This window comes from Nicotiana tomentosiformis, chromosome 2 (genome assembly GCF_000390325.3).
Source record: "Nicotiana tomentosiformis chromosome 2, ASM39032v3, whole genome shotgun sequence".
Classification (NCBI taxonomy): Eukaryota; Viridiplantae; Streptophyta; class Magnoliopsida; order Solanales; family Solanaceae; genus Nicotiana; species Nicotiana tomentosiformis.
Genome location: NC_090813.1, coordinates 13,637,789 through 13,651,144, shown reverse-complemented (window position 1 = coordinate 13,651,144; position 13,356 = coordinate 13,637,789). Strand labels below are relative to the sequence as shown.

The 13,356-nt window shown below is 32.5% G+C and overlaps 1 long non-coding RNA gene across 1 annotated transcript; it reads left to right on the top strand.

Annotated features, from left to right (window-relative positions):
- Window positions 1-3,411: 3,411 nt before the first annotated feature.
- Window positions 3,412-6,101, top strand: LOC138906376 (uncharacterized). The gene is made up of 2 exons (XR_011413691.1): window positions 3,412-3,732; window positions 4,876-6,101. It is a non-coding gene; the product is annotated as an uncharacterized lncRNA (long non-coding RNA).
- The last annotated feature ends 7,255 nt before the right edge of the window (window positions 6,102-13,356 follow it).

Below are 13,356 nucleotides of genomic sequence, written 5' to 3'. Positions count from 1 at the left end.
CCATGTTGGGCAGTTATTTTATTTATTCATTAGAATTGGAAATTAGATTTTTTAAGGAGATAGACAAGGCAATAATTACAATCCTCTTAAAGTACTGTTCAAGTCAAAGCCTTCACGTTTTTATTTTAACTACAGTTACAATTCCTAATTATAAGGAGATAGACAAGGCAACAGTTACGAAGAGGGTGTTCATCGGTCGGTAAGGTACGGTATTTAAATATTTTGTTTTGATATTTTTGATATTCAATTTCTTAAAATGCTATATCAATACCGTACCTAATTAAATTCGATATGATTCGATTTTTATCCTTTCGGTTTTGGTTTATTCGATTTGAATACTAACTAGTGCGTAGAGTCCTAGAATGTAATATTCTTAATTAAAGTATTCAAAAGTATAAAAATAAAAATGTTTGTTGACATAATTTTTGTTCAAAACTAGTAAATATCAACTTAGAGAATGAAAACTGTACATAAAGGAATACATTTGATCATTAAAAATGTCTTATTATTTGCTTATAGTTAATTGATGAACTTAGATAATAAAGGAAAGCAAAATTTTAGATTATTTATACTTATGTTATAATTAATAATATATGTATTGTGTAATATAATATATATATTTCGGTACAGTATCGATATTTCGGTATTTTATTTTAAAATACCAAATATCATACCTAATACCTTCTTCTTCTTTTTTAAATTAAATCAAATACCATATCGAATACCAAAATATCGAATACCAAACACTAAAATTTTCGATTTCGATACGCTAATTCGATATTTACCAAATTATGCTCGGCCCTAGTTACAATCCTCTTTGAAGTACTATTTCAAGCCAAAGCCTTCATGTTTTCACCTGCCGTTTCAACCAAACGCATATATTTTCAATTCCAAACACTTTTTCATCTTGAGGCTTCTATAATTATAGATAACCCAAATATATATATATATATATATATATATATATATATATATATATATATATATATATATGTAAATCACATTAAAACATATTATATCCCAACACGGAGCTTATCTACTACATCAATATAAAAAATAGTCTAGTTCAATATTTATCGTTGTTAAAATATTATATATGCAAAGCTGCTGATTTTTTCTAAATCCGGCTTCAATTAAGCATACGCATACCATTGGACCGGAGAGTACAGTTTTTTCTAAGGGGTTTTGGCCTTGTTTGATAACCTAACCTAATAAATGGCATAAAAAAACACAACTTATTGTTATTGGCATCTTATGGCCCGCATTTATATTTTAATTTAAAAAAGTAATTTTGTATAAAAAAAATAGGTTAGACCCTCTTCCCCTATGTGTCTCTCTTGGTATATCTTTTCCATATCTCCTCATTCTCTCTCTTCATACCAGAAAATTTAGAGCAATTGGCATAAATAAATGCCTAAATGATTGGACCAACCATGAAACTGAATTCTCGTGGCCCGTTTTCGAAGTTGAACAAGTTTCTTTATTCTCACTTAGCATTAATGGATGAAATCAAGCAAATTTTTCACAAATTCGCACAAAAATTTTGTTCAGAAAAGAAATAGTTGGTTTTGAATCAAAAGAGGAATGAATTTGGATGACTATACACATTCCAAGTTTATTGAACTTTCAAATTTTGGTGAATACACATCTCAATGTATATCGACTTAGATATCTTATTTCATGTATATCATGCATGTATATATATATATATATATATATATATATATATATATATATATATATATATATACATGTCTATGTATATCAATGAAAATATTGTGTGATATACACTGACATATAATATGATATACATGTCTATGTATAAATCTTGTGTGATATACACATTGATATATAACAGCCAAAATACATATCGGTGATTATTTGCGAAATGTATATCACAATTTTATTCTCATTCTTTGTGTATATCAAAATGAATATTAAAATTTTATTTTTATTATTTGTATATCCAAACTATGAATTTATAAATATAGTTATCCAAAATTTGTTGTTGTCTCTATACCAATATATATCATAATAAAAAAATTATATTATTTATATATCACAGTGTATAATATATTAAATAATATGTATAACTATATATATATCATAAATTTATTTTCCTTCTTTGTATATATCAAAAAATTATTTTTCATCTTTGTATATCAAAATGTATATTAAAAATTTATTTACTCCCACAATTATATTTATTATTTTTATATCTTAGAACTTGCTCTAAACTTATATACATTGCTACAGTGGGAAAAAAAACAGAAAAGGAATATAAAGAAGTTTTGGAGAAATTTTCAGATACTTTTGAAAGGAAATAAAATCTAATTTTTAGGAAGATGGGTGCAACCAATTAGAAGAGAGAAGAGATTTTTAATTAAAAAAAAACTAAAGAGAAAATGAATGAGGCACCATTTGTGGAAAGGGAGATAAGAGTACTGAGTGTATTTTGGAAGAAGATATGGAACGTAGAAGACGGAAAACAGCTGCTTTATTTACGTGATGCATAACTAAGAATTGGAGAGAAGGGAGAGAGAGCGGTTCTATAAATTGTTTTGCTGTTTTTAAGGAAAATAACTTTAGTTATTTGGTGCCAATTTGTTTGGGCTTCTATTGTCAAACCTAATATAAAGCCAAAAAAAAAATGTCAATTCTCCTTATGTGTTGTCATGCCATCATTATATAATTTGAAAAAAATACATTTTTATACCTTTTGAAGTTTGGCGAAGTGGGCCATAGAGTTAGGCCCCGTTTGTCCATTAAAAATAATCTTTCAAAGTGTTTTTCATATAATTATTGTTTTGGCCAATTAATTTTACTTTTATTTTCAAATTATTGAATAAAAATATTTCCCTCTTTTGGAATAAGTATATCTTGTACTGCTAGATTTTTTAGTATATGATTTGTGCCTTATTTTATTTCTTATAATCTTTCTAGACGATTTACTTAAAACAAAAGTTTTTTTTATTTTTATAGAAATGAAAAAGAAAGGCAACAATAGGTAAACCCATAAAACGTGACATTGGAAGCATTGAATGAGGGTCCCACTTGACCAGAAGTTGGCTTTTTCAAAATGCTGCAAATCAACACGTGTACTGGAAATAAAAGTGGGCCCTAGAGTATCAGTAAACTAACAAAGCGTGTTATGAACAAGGAGTAAGTTGGAATGACACACGTCACATTCAAAAAGTTAGTTCAAGGGTAAGTTGGTCAAAAGACCCAAATATTTAAAATGTAGGTACAGTAAATTCATTTGTTTCAGCCAACGGAATTATTTTATTCTCATGCAATTACCGAAATACCCTTTAAACCTGAATTGCAACCGGATGCAGCTCAATCCTTAACCGGAGACAACTCTCTTTCTCCCTTATTAATAGTAGTAAAGTAATATCTTCCCATTTTTGTATCATAATTATTCTTTGGCATAAACTTCTAATTCCCTATGGCTTGTGATTTGTGCTTTTATTTTGTCTTTATAGTAACTGTAACAATTGCTTTGGAAAGTGTAAATGTTAGTTTTATTCCATTGGCTAAGTTCCTTGGAGACTACTAAGTGAACCCACAAAAAACAAATTATATTGCAACTTGGTTAATGATTGGTTGGTTAATCCAAAATCTTACTAATATTCAACATTTGTGTTTAGGACAAGGAGTGGTTTGTATAGCAGGTCGTGGTTAGAAACGAACTTGGAGCAAAAAAACAAGTAAAATTGTTGATTTGTGCCGGTAAGAATCTTTACCAATTCAGTACATTTCTTATTGTTTTCATTTCTCTAATCCCTTTTCTTCCCTTACTTATCTTCTTCTTTTGTTTGGTCATGGTTATAAGAAGGAGATTGAGTATCCAAATATAGAATTGTAAATAATATTTTGTCATTGACGCTTTAAGTTTTACTAAACATGGGGTACACTGGGTACTCAATAAATTCTTTTATTGTAGATTATGAATCTATGATTTTACTTTTATCTTTAAAACAAGAGAATTTTCGTGCATTATAAAATACTTTTAAACCTTAGGACAAAGTTAATAAAAACTCTAATATAAATTTGAAGTGGAATACCAAAAGAAAATTTATAAAAACTCTAATATAAATTTGAAGTGGAATAACAAAAGAAATTTAAATAAAAAGATAATTTTTTGCGATAGACGTGAAAGTGTTTAGCTTCAATTTTAAATAACTACTTCTAATAGATTGGATTAGACTGAAGTCTTCTTCTCAACTATATTTGATTGTATCATTTCTATTATGCATAACAAACTTTTCAATTTTAATTCATTCGAGGACATGTTTTTATCTTTAAATTCAAACCCCTATTTATAATATATATCTTCTATAGGTAACTAATTATTTCATGGCTTGATCATTCACTATAAGGCGTTTTGATGCTAATTACACGAGTGTGAAGATTCTATCATTTTATACCATGCTTGGTATGAGTCATGAAGATAGAGTTTGGGTGCCAATTAAAGTGGTTGGTCCATTAAGTACTACAAGATTTTACACCAAACATTTTATAAAACCATCAAACTTGACTTTCTACTAATTATTCTCTTTATTGCTTTGATAAGAGCCGAGAACAAGTACTTCAAAATAAGGAAATGAGTACTTTCAAGATCTTTAGAAACACAGTAAAGATTGTCTGGGCGGGTAATAAGATGGGGAATCTATAGAACTTGCTTTCAGTCACAAGAAGATATAAACAAGAAAGAATTGGCTTAGACAACTTGAGGTTGGGACCATTAATACTTTTATTTTATTTTGATTAGCATACATCCAAATATTCCTAATTTGACTCATCATTATCTATGTAAAGAAAAGTACATTTCATATATTGAATTTGTTAACCAAGAGCTTATTCTGTTTTCAGTGGCTGATATTCGAAGGTCTATTCCATCAATGCTTGATTGAAACTGGATCGAAGGAAGATTTTGTTTTGTGCCTTTAAGGGGAACTTTGTTAATTTGTACTAACATATTGTGTAGTAAAAATGGCTTTTTTCAAACGGTACTAATAAATTTGTGAGAATCAGAATATGACCAATCATCCAAGATTGCATTTTCTTATGAATGCTTTCCTCAATAGCTATTTTCTAATAGATACATATGTTTCCTTATGACTTGAATGTATGAATATTCAGTGGATTTACATGTTAATAAAATAATAACATTTGCAAGCTCCTTTATGTCTACCATATTTTTCAAATAACATTTCTTATGAAAAAATTATATTTAATATTCTCGCGAGTACAGATACTAGTAAAGAGGAGAGAGAGAAACGAGAAGAACAAATATCTAAGAGAGAAAATGAATTCTTATTTCTTATTATGTCTGGAATGTTCTATCATCAGTGTACATACAAATTAATGAATGACTAAAAGCAAACTGTGCCGGGTATACAAGGTGGCCCAGACCAAGTAGAAAACAATGAGACCCAATAATTCCTTAGCTGTTATCAAGGGTAGCATATTTGAGCGCATAATTTAAAAAACGTAATGGGTATTTGAACGCATAATTTAAAAAATGTAATGGGTTCAACGCTAAAATTAATAAGTTTGAATTAGACCAATATACTTATTTTGGATTAGATGATAAAAATATTCATAGATTTTGTATGTCTTGAATTTGAACTGATACTATGAATGAACACAGAGTATTGATTATATGGATCCAATATCTGGTTCACGAGTTCCATTTTCACCCAAACTATACATATATCAGGCCAAAATTTTACATCAGAAAAAACCTGAAATTTTCAAAAGTTCTATTACCATTTCAGATCAGAATCCATACAGTTTCATTCCCTATCTTATTAATCATATTCAAACCAAAAAAAACACATAAATAAATTGAAATACATTTTGACAAGAACTTGCAATCATATCAAAATGTTTTGTATCAGTTGCTAGTACAAAGTGATTCCAATTTTCTGAATTCAAATTGGAAAGTAATAAGTCTAGCTAACAAGTGTAGTTGTAATTTAAGCTATGAGACGAGAGGGTAATCAATGATTAAGCAACATAACTAAGCTATTTTTAAGCAGGTCAACTTACACAAACGAGATCACACAAATCAAATCCAGATCCATAAAACAAAAGCAAAATCTAAAATAAAAGGCAAATATCTCTGTTTTTTCCAAATATAAACGCTATACATTCAACATACTTGTATTACTCTACGAACCGACCCGCCGGAATTGCGTGTTGCCGCCGTGTAAGGAAATGGAGGCAGAAGGTGGCGATGGAGGTAAAAAATGTTTCCGGTTCGTCGACTCATCTGCGACCGGTCCAAATCGGGGCCGGTTCATAGCGGCGCCGCCGTGTTAGGCGGTGAAGTAGAAGATAGGTTGAAGAAGGAGGTGTAGGAAGATAAAGCCAGTGCTTGACGCTGCTAAGAACACCAATCCGTACAGAGTTCGAACCGCCATGGAAGAAGATTCTGGATTTTGATTGGAAGGAGATTTGAGATTTAGATATGGAAAATAGTGGTGGGGATGTTCGATTTTAAATAGAGACTGTAAAAGCTTCCTGATTTGAAATTTGAATGTGAAAAGGACTTAAAAGGGAAAATGGATAAGGCTATCGCAAAATAATAATTTGAAAAAAGAAAAAAGAAGATAAGGTTAAAGGTCTATAGTAATAATAATTTAATATTTTGATGTATTAATTTCACTAATTGGATCGTTTAAGAGTTATATATAATACTCCCTCCGGCTTAGTTGTCAACTATACTAAAAATATATTTTACTTTTAATTGTCCATTTTAACAAATCAAGAGAAAAATAATTTTTTTTCTCGTTTTACCCTTGTCATTAATTACTCATTTCAAAAATTACTTTTCAAAACTTTTTGAAATACTATCACTATTAGGGATTGTATGATAAAATATATACTACAATTATTATTTTTTAAGGGGCGTGAAAAGTCCAAGACAAATAAAAGTGAATGAAAGGAGTAGTATTCGGTATTTCAAGTATTTCAAAATTATGTAATCAAATCAATCTGTACATTATTTCGAGGATATTCAGCATATAGTCCTCCCATCATTATAAGTATCAATTGATTATGTTTATCTACATTTTGACAAATGAAAAAGATTTACTTAAATTCTTTCGAGGATATTCAAAAAAAAATTGAACATGTAGAAATATATTTACTTAGGATTTTTTGAGTAGAATTTAGTTACAACTTGTTACATCACTTTTATGATTGTTAAGACATTCTTTTGGTATAATATATTAAATACTTTGAGAATTTATTACTATGAGTTAACTAATTTCATGTTACTGTATGTTATTATCAACTATTAAGGAGTTCTATTGGAGATTATTGCATGTCAAATAGCTCGAGAATTCATCATATATTAGTTAATGTTACATTTGTATGAACCTATCAAATGTATTAAAAATTTCAACTATAAATTAATGGTTGCCAATCTTTTTATCCATGTTCGTGAGCGCACCCAATCACACCTCGGAAAATAAGTAAGACACTAATTTGGAGTCACTTCACACGTGGCTCGTCAAGATTAAGCAAGAATTTAAAGTGGCCACGAGAATTGGATATTACTCGCTCTTTTTTGTTTTTGGCCTTTCTTTCTTTTTAGCTTTCGGCTCTAAAAGATGAAAGTGTAAATTATACTCCAATTTCGTTGCTGAATCTCCACGCTACTTTTGTTGACCAACTTGATCTTGAAGTTATACAACCTACTCCATTTAGTAGCATTTAAGCAAATTTCTTTATCCTAGCGTTGAATGTCTCTATCTCTGTGTGTGTTCGTGTTCTTATTTGTAATTTATAATGTTTAACATCACATGAATGGACAAGGGAGTAGGGTGGGGCACATGCCATCTTCAACCCCCCCCCCCCCCCAAAAAAAACCTCCCCAACAAAATTTCCAATTTTTTTTTTTTGGTAATATTGTTCCTTTTAAATGATATTAGTATCATTTATGGATTAGTTTATAGCCTTAGACAACGTCGGTGAAGAAGCTGAATGACTCTAGAATTTGCTCGAAGATATTCTATTTTGGCCCAAATCGTTGATACCTATATGCATAAATTACGATGGTCAAGCAACAATAGGAAGGGCTGTGAGCGTAATATATAATAGAAAGGTGCTTTTTCCCATTTACACCGGTAAGATTAATTTGAGGGGCGAGAACAACGAATTGTGTACCTTTTAGTGCAGCGGAGATTGTTGAACTCACCACCAAAAGAATTACCCCAAGTCGAACTTCGATTCACTAGAAAACGAAGTTTAATGTCACAAACTAAATGTCTCTCTTATGTGTGTGTTTTGTTTTCAGAGAACCAGAGAGAAGTGTTGATTGGAGAGAAAAGGGACGTTTGTTTCTCTTCTTGCAAAAAAAGAGTAGAGAACTCATCCATGATGAAATCTGTTTTTATTACTAAATAAAATAACTGTGTTATTTTTTAACTTCTCCTTAAGGAAGTCACCTCTTAACTTCTCTAAACCTTATGTCCTTATCCTTTCTAAATGGGTTAGGTCGGTCCATATAAGCGACCCGCCCGATATCTAACATCTCCCACTTCGCTCATGATGGGCTAGACCACGTCTAGTATCACAGCGACAACACACATTATTCATACTGACAGATAATTCGTGCGACCTTCGAGCATAGAGAGTTATAATATTTCATACCTATTAAGGTTGTACAAAAGCTCTTTGTAGAAATCCAATCACATACGGAAATAATTCGCTACTAACATGAGGATCTTATTACTCGCAATACCCTAGACATCATCTGCTACTCCAGTAGCTGTTTATCATATCCATCATCCTCTAAAGTGGTGAACTCGAGTTCATGTATAACATTGTATCCATAATTATACTCAATACCCTTATGGTAAGTATAATGGTCGACCTTGTGAATACAAGTTAAATTTACTAATTTTAGTTGTCTTCCCTTTCTACTCGAATCTATCTGTTTCAAATCAGCTGCTTTCCTAAACATGCACTGTATTGCCGAATCACTCATGGTTATTAGTGACATACTAAAGTAGCAATATCGATTGGCCCTTCGAGAAACAGTTAAAGGTCAAAGAGTATTCCAATAAAAGTTAATATAACTTTTCGGGATCTCACACAATAAAGAAGCAGGGATTCATTCTTCGATTATCCCAATGATCGCTAGCACACGTGGTATGAAACACATGTTACTGTGTCCCCACCTTATATTGGCACGCGTGTCTTATTCCTTTACTCATTCAACACCATATAGATCTTAGTCTAGAAATCTCCATATGTCCAACCCGAGTTTCTCACTTTAATAATCCTCAAATTCAATTTCTTAGAGAAACTCGCATCTGGCTTATAAAATAAGTCATTAAGGATCATTAAATCCATAAGTCTGATATCTAGTTAAAATCGACCAGTTTATCCAAAAATATACATGGCCTTGTACTAATCAAGGTTCTAATAGGTCCCATCTTTGCACGTTCCTTGACGTCAGAGGCGATCGCCCGTATGAGAGAACCGATCTCGCGACTTGTTCGACACACTTATATCCTTCACAAGGATATCATCACATGCATACATAATATGAACATAATCTCAATAATAATATATTGATGAGTATACTATTTTGACCAAAATATTTTATAATACATAAACATTATCATATCTTTAGCAAACCTAGAACCACAACATATTTCTCAAATATGTCTCAAGATATTGATTTTGTAAGAAGATAAACAATAATTTTTTTTGCATGTATGTATTGTAATATTATTTATTCACTTGCCATGATGTCTATCACATTTGTTATACTCTCTCAAGAGTAAATCATTTTCACTATAATATAGTGAATAATCCACAATTCCCTTTAGATATCAGAAGATCCTCATCATTTCTTATCAATGTCTATTCCATGATTGGATTGATACCATCTAATAAATATATGGCATAACAAATGTCCGGATGAGTATACATTATGTCACGACTCGAATTTTCCTCCATAGGACGTCGCGACAGCACCTAGTCTCTAAGACTAGTTAAGCCTAACAACATGCAGAATAATTGAAATAACAATAGAAATAAGTCTCAATCTCAACAACTATATAAAAATAACGTTACAACTCAACATATACAAATTCCGAGACCCAGTAAAAATACAAGTCACAAGCTCTAAGTATGAATAATGGATAATCCTATACATCATGTCTATATATATAAAGGATAATGAATAAGAGATATAGAGAGAGGGGGGACTCCGAGGCCTGCGGACGCTGGCAGGTATACCTTGAAGTCTCCGCAGTAAAATCCTAACTAATGTCTAGGCTGGTAAGAAGTTACTCGATCTGCACAAAAAGATGTGCAGAAGAGCAGCATGAGTATACCACAACAGTACCAGTAAGTGCCAAGGATAACCTTGGTAGAGTTGTAACGAGGTTAGGTCAGGGCCCTACTGAAAATAATAAAAGACTGAACAAATATAGACAGTGTAATAAAGACAGTAATGAAATTGAAACAACAAATAATATAACAAGATTAGCTACACAGAACTAACCAAATAGTGCAACACAGAGAAAGACAATTAATAGAATGCTAAGGAAATAACGATCAAAGACAAGTACAAAAGGATGGAGAAATGTCAACAAAAGTCACTACCGAGGTACCGCCTCGTAGTCTCAAATCACAAAATGAATCACAATCTTTTCTTATATCACCGCGAGCCTTTACACTTAGTTTTGAAAATTATTTTTGCCGAAATATCATCCCGCGTTTTAGCCCACCTTATCATACCGCATGGCTTCAAGTAGTTCCCCTACTAGCCACGCGTATCAAGCACACCTTATCTCAGCGCATGCGTTTCAACACCCAAACCTTATACCACCGCATGCGTATCAATATCACAATGTATCACAAATCGCACCTCAAGTGCCCAAAATCATAATTTGCTAGAGAAACCAAACAATAATAGAATTTTACAATAAGGAGCTCACGGCTCAACCACAATGTACACCAAAGTCTCAACAATAATAACCGAAAGAATAACTCAAAGAATAATATTTCACAACTTAGCACTGGGCCTCAATAGGAATCGCGGCCTTTGCAACTCAATACCAATTTCAACAACAAGATATTTCAAGGAATAGCAATTTCAAGTAAGAATTCAACAGTTAAATAGTGAATACAGAATAAGGAAACAAGAATTTCAACTAAACAAGTAGAGCAATTAGAAAGTAAGAGATAGGACAAGTAGACATGTGAAATTAGACTAAATATGATGACTATAACATGTTAAAGTAACTCAATTAAAGCAAGAAAGGAATCTACATAGCTAAAAATCGGGAATTTCAACATTTAGCACATGTACACACTCGTCACCTTGAGTACACGGCTTTCACATATCACAATTATCATAACAATATCAAATTCTAAGGGGTAATTCTCCCACACAAGGTTAGACAAGTCACTTGCCTCAAACCACGCTAAATCACTCCACTAAAAGGCATTTTTCTCAATTTTCCAACTCTGAACGGCTCGAATCTAGTCAAAATAATTTCATACTATAAATATAACTATAGAAAACTAATACAAACAATGAAATTACGATCTTTGCAAAGAATTGAAAATTTGACCCAAAAGGTCAACCCCGACCCGCGTCTTAGAACCCGACCAAAATTACAAAATCAGAACACTCATTCGATTCCGAGTCCAGCCATACAAGAGTTACTCAAATCCGGCCTTAATTCACCTTTCAAAACTCAAAAATTTAGCCTAAGGAGTTTCTACCAATGTTTCCCAATTTTCAACTCCAAAGCACTAATTAAATGATGAAATCATCAATAGATTCATGTAGATTAATCAAAAACGAGTTAGAATTCCTTACCCCAAAGCTTTTCTTGAAGAACCCTCAAAAATTCATCTCCCACCGTTCTCCCTAAGTCCAAAATAAATTATGAATCAAAAACCCTCGAATTTTACCTTTTCTATCCAGTTAAGTCGCACCTGCGAACCAACTGCCGCTTCTGTGGCACCGCACCTACGGAACTTTCATCGCAGGTGCGAATTTCACTTACTCAGGCGAATTCCGATTCTGCGGACAAAGCTTCGCATCTGCGAGTGCGCTCATGCGGAGGATTCTCTGCATCTGTGATGATTGACCAAGTAGCCCTCTTCCACATCTGCGACCACTTCTCCGCACCTGCGGACGCGCAGATGTGGTCAACACCTCGCACCTGCGATCCCAGCTGGGCTAGCTCAACTCTGCACCTGCGATCTCCAGCTTGCTTTTGCGAGCCCGCACCTGCGGCCAATCCCTCCGCAGGTGCGAAGATATTAGAAGCTGCAATTCTTCAGCAAATTTCAACAGGTCCAAATTATTCCGGATTATATTCGAATCACACCCGGGGACCCCGGGACCCCGTACGAATATACCAACTAGTTCAAAAATACCTAACGGACCTACTCGAGGCCAAAAATCACATCAAATAACATAAATTCTACGAATCGCAACCCAAATTCAAGTCTAAGAAATTATGAACTTTCGAATTCCGAGACCAATACCGATTCTACCAAACCAACTCGGATTGACTTCAAATTTTTACGGACAAGTCATATTTGACATCACAGACTTATTTCAACTTCCGAAATCGGGATCTGACCCCGATATCACTAAAGTCAACTCCAGATCAAACTTTCTAAAATCTTTCATTTTTCAACTTTTGCCAATTCACGTCGAAACGGCCTACGGACCTCCAAATCAACATCCGGACACGCTTCTAAGATCAAAATCACCATACGAAACTATCAAAATAATCAAAACTCTATTTCGGAGTCATCTTCACACAAGTTAAACTACGGTCAATTCCTACGACTTTACCTTCCAACTTAGGGACTATGTGTCCCATTTCACTCCGAAACATACCCGAAACCAAAACCAACCATCTCGAAAAATTACATAACCATAATATAGCATAGAGGAAGCATAATTTAGGGTATCAGGGCTAAAATACTCAAAAAAATGGTTGGGTCGTTACACATTATAGCATTCATCAAGCTCCAATACAAAACTCGAGAGACGTCTTTCTTTTTATTTTTAATTTTTGACACATTTAAAGTCTTAAAGTTTCATTTCTCACTATAGGAGAACCCATGGGTTTGCAACTATTCATGCAAAGATGCTCCAAAAAAAAATTTATATAAGTTTTTTGAGATAGACTCAATAACTTTTTCAAACGGTATCTTTGGATCCTAATTATAAGGATATAGTCTGCCTCACCCATATATTTCATATCAAATAATTTTGAAAGCCATGACTTGATAGTTTTCAAATACTCCAAATTATTTTCGGCCAATAAAATATCGTCCACGTAAAGAGAAAGA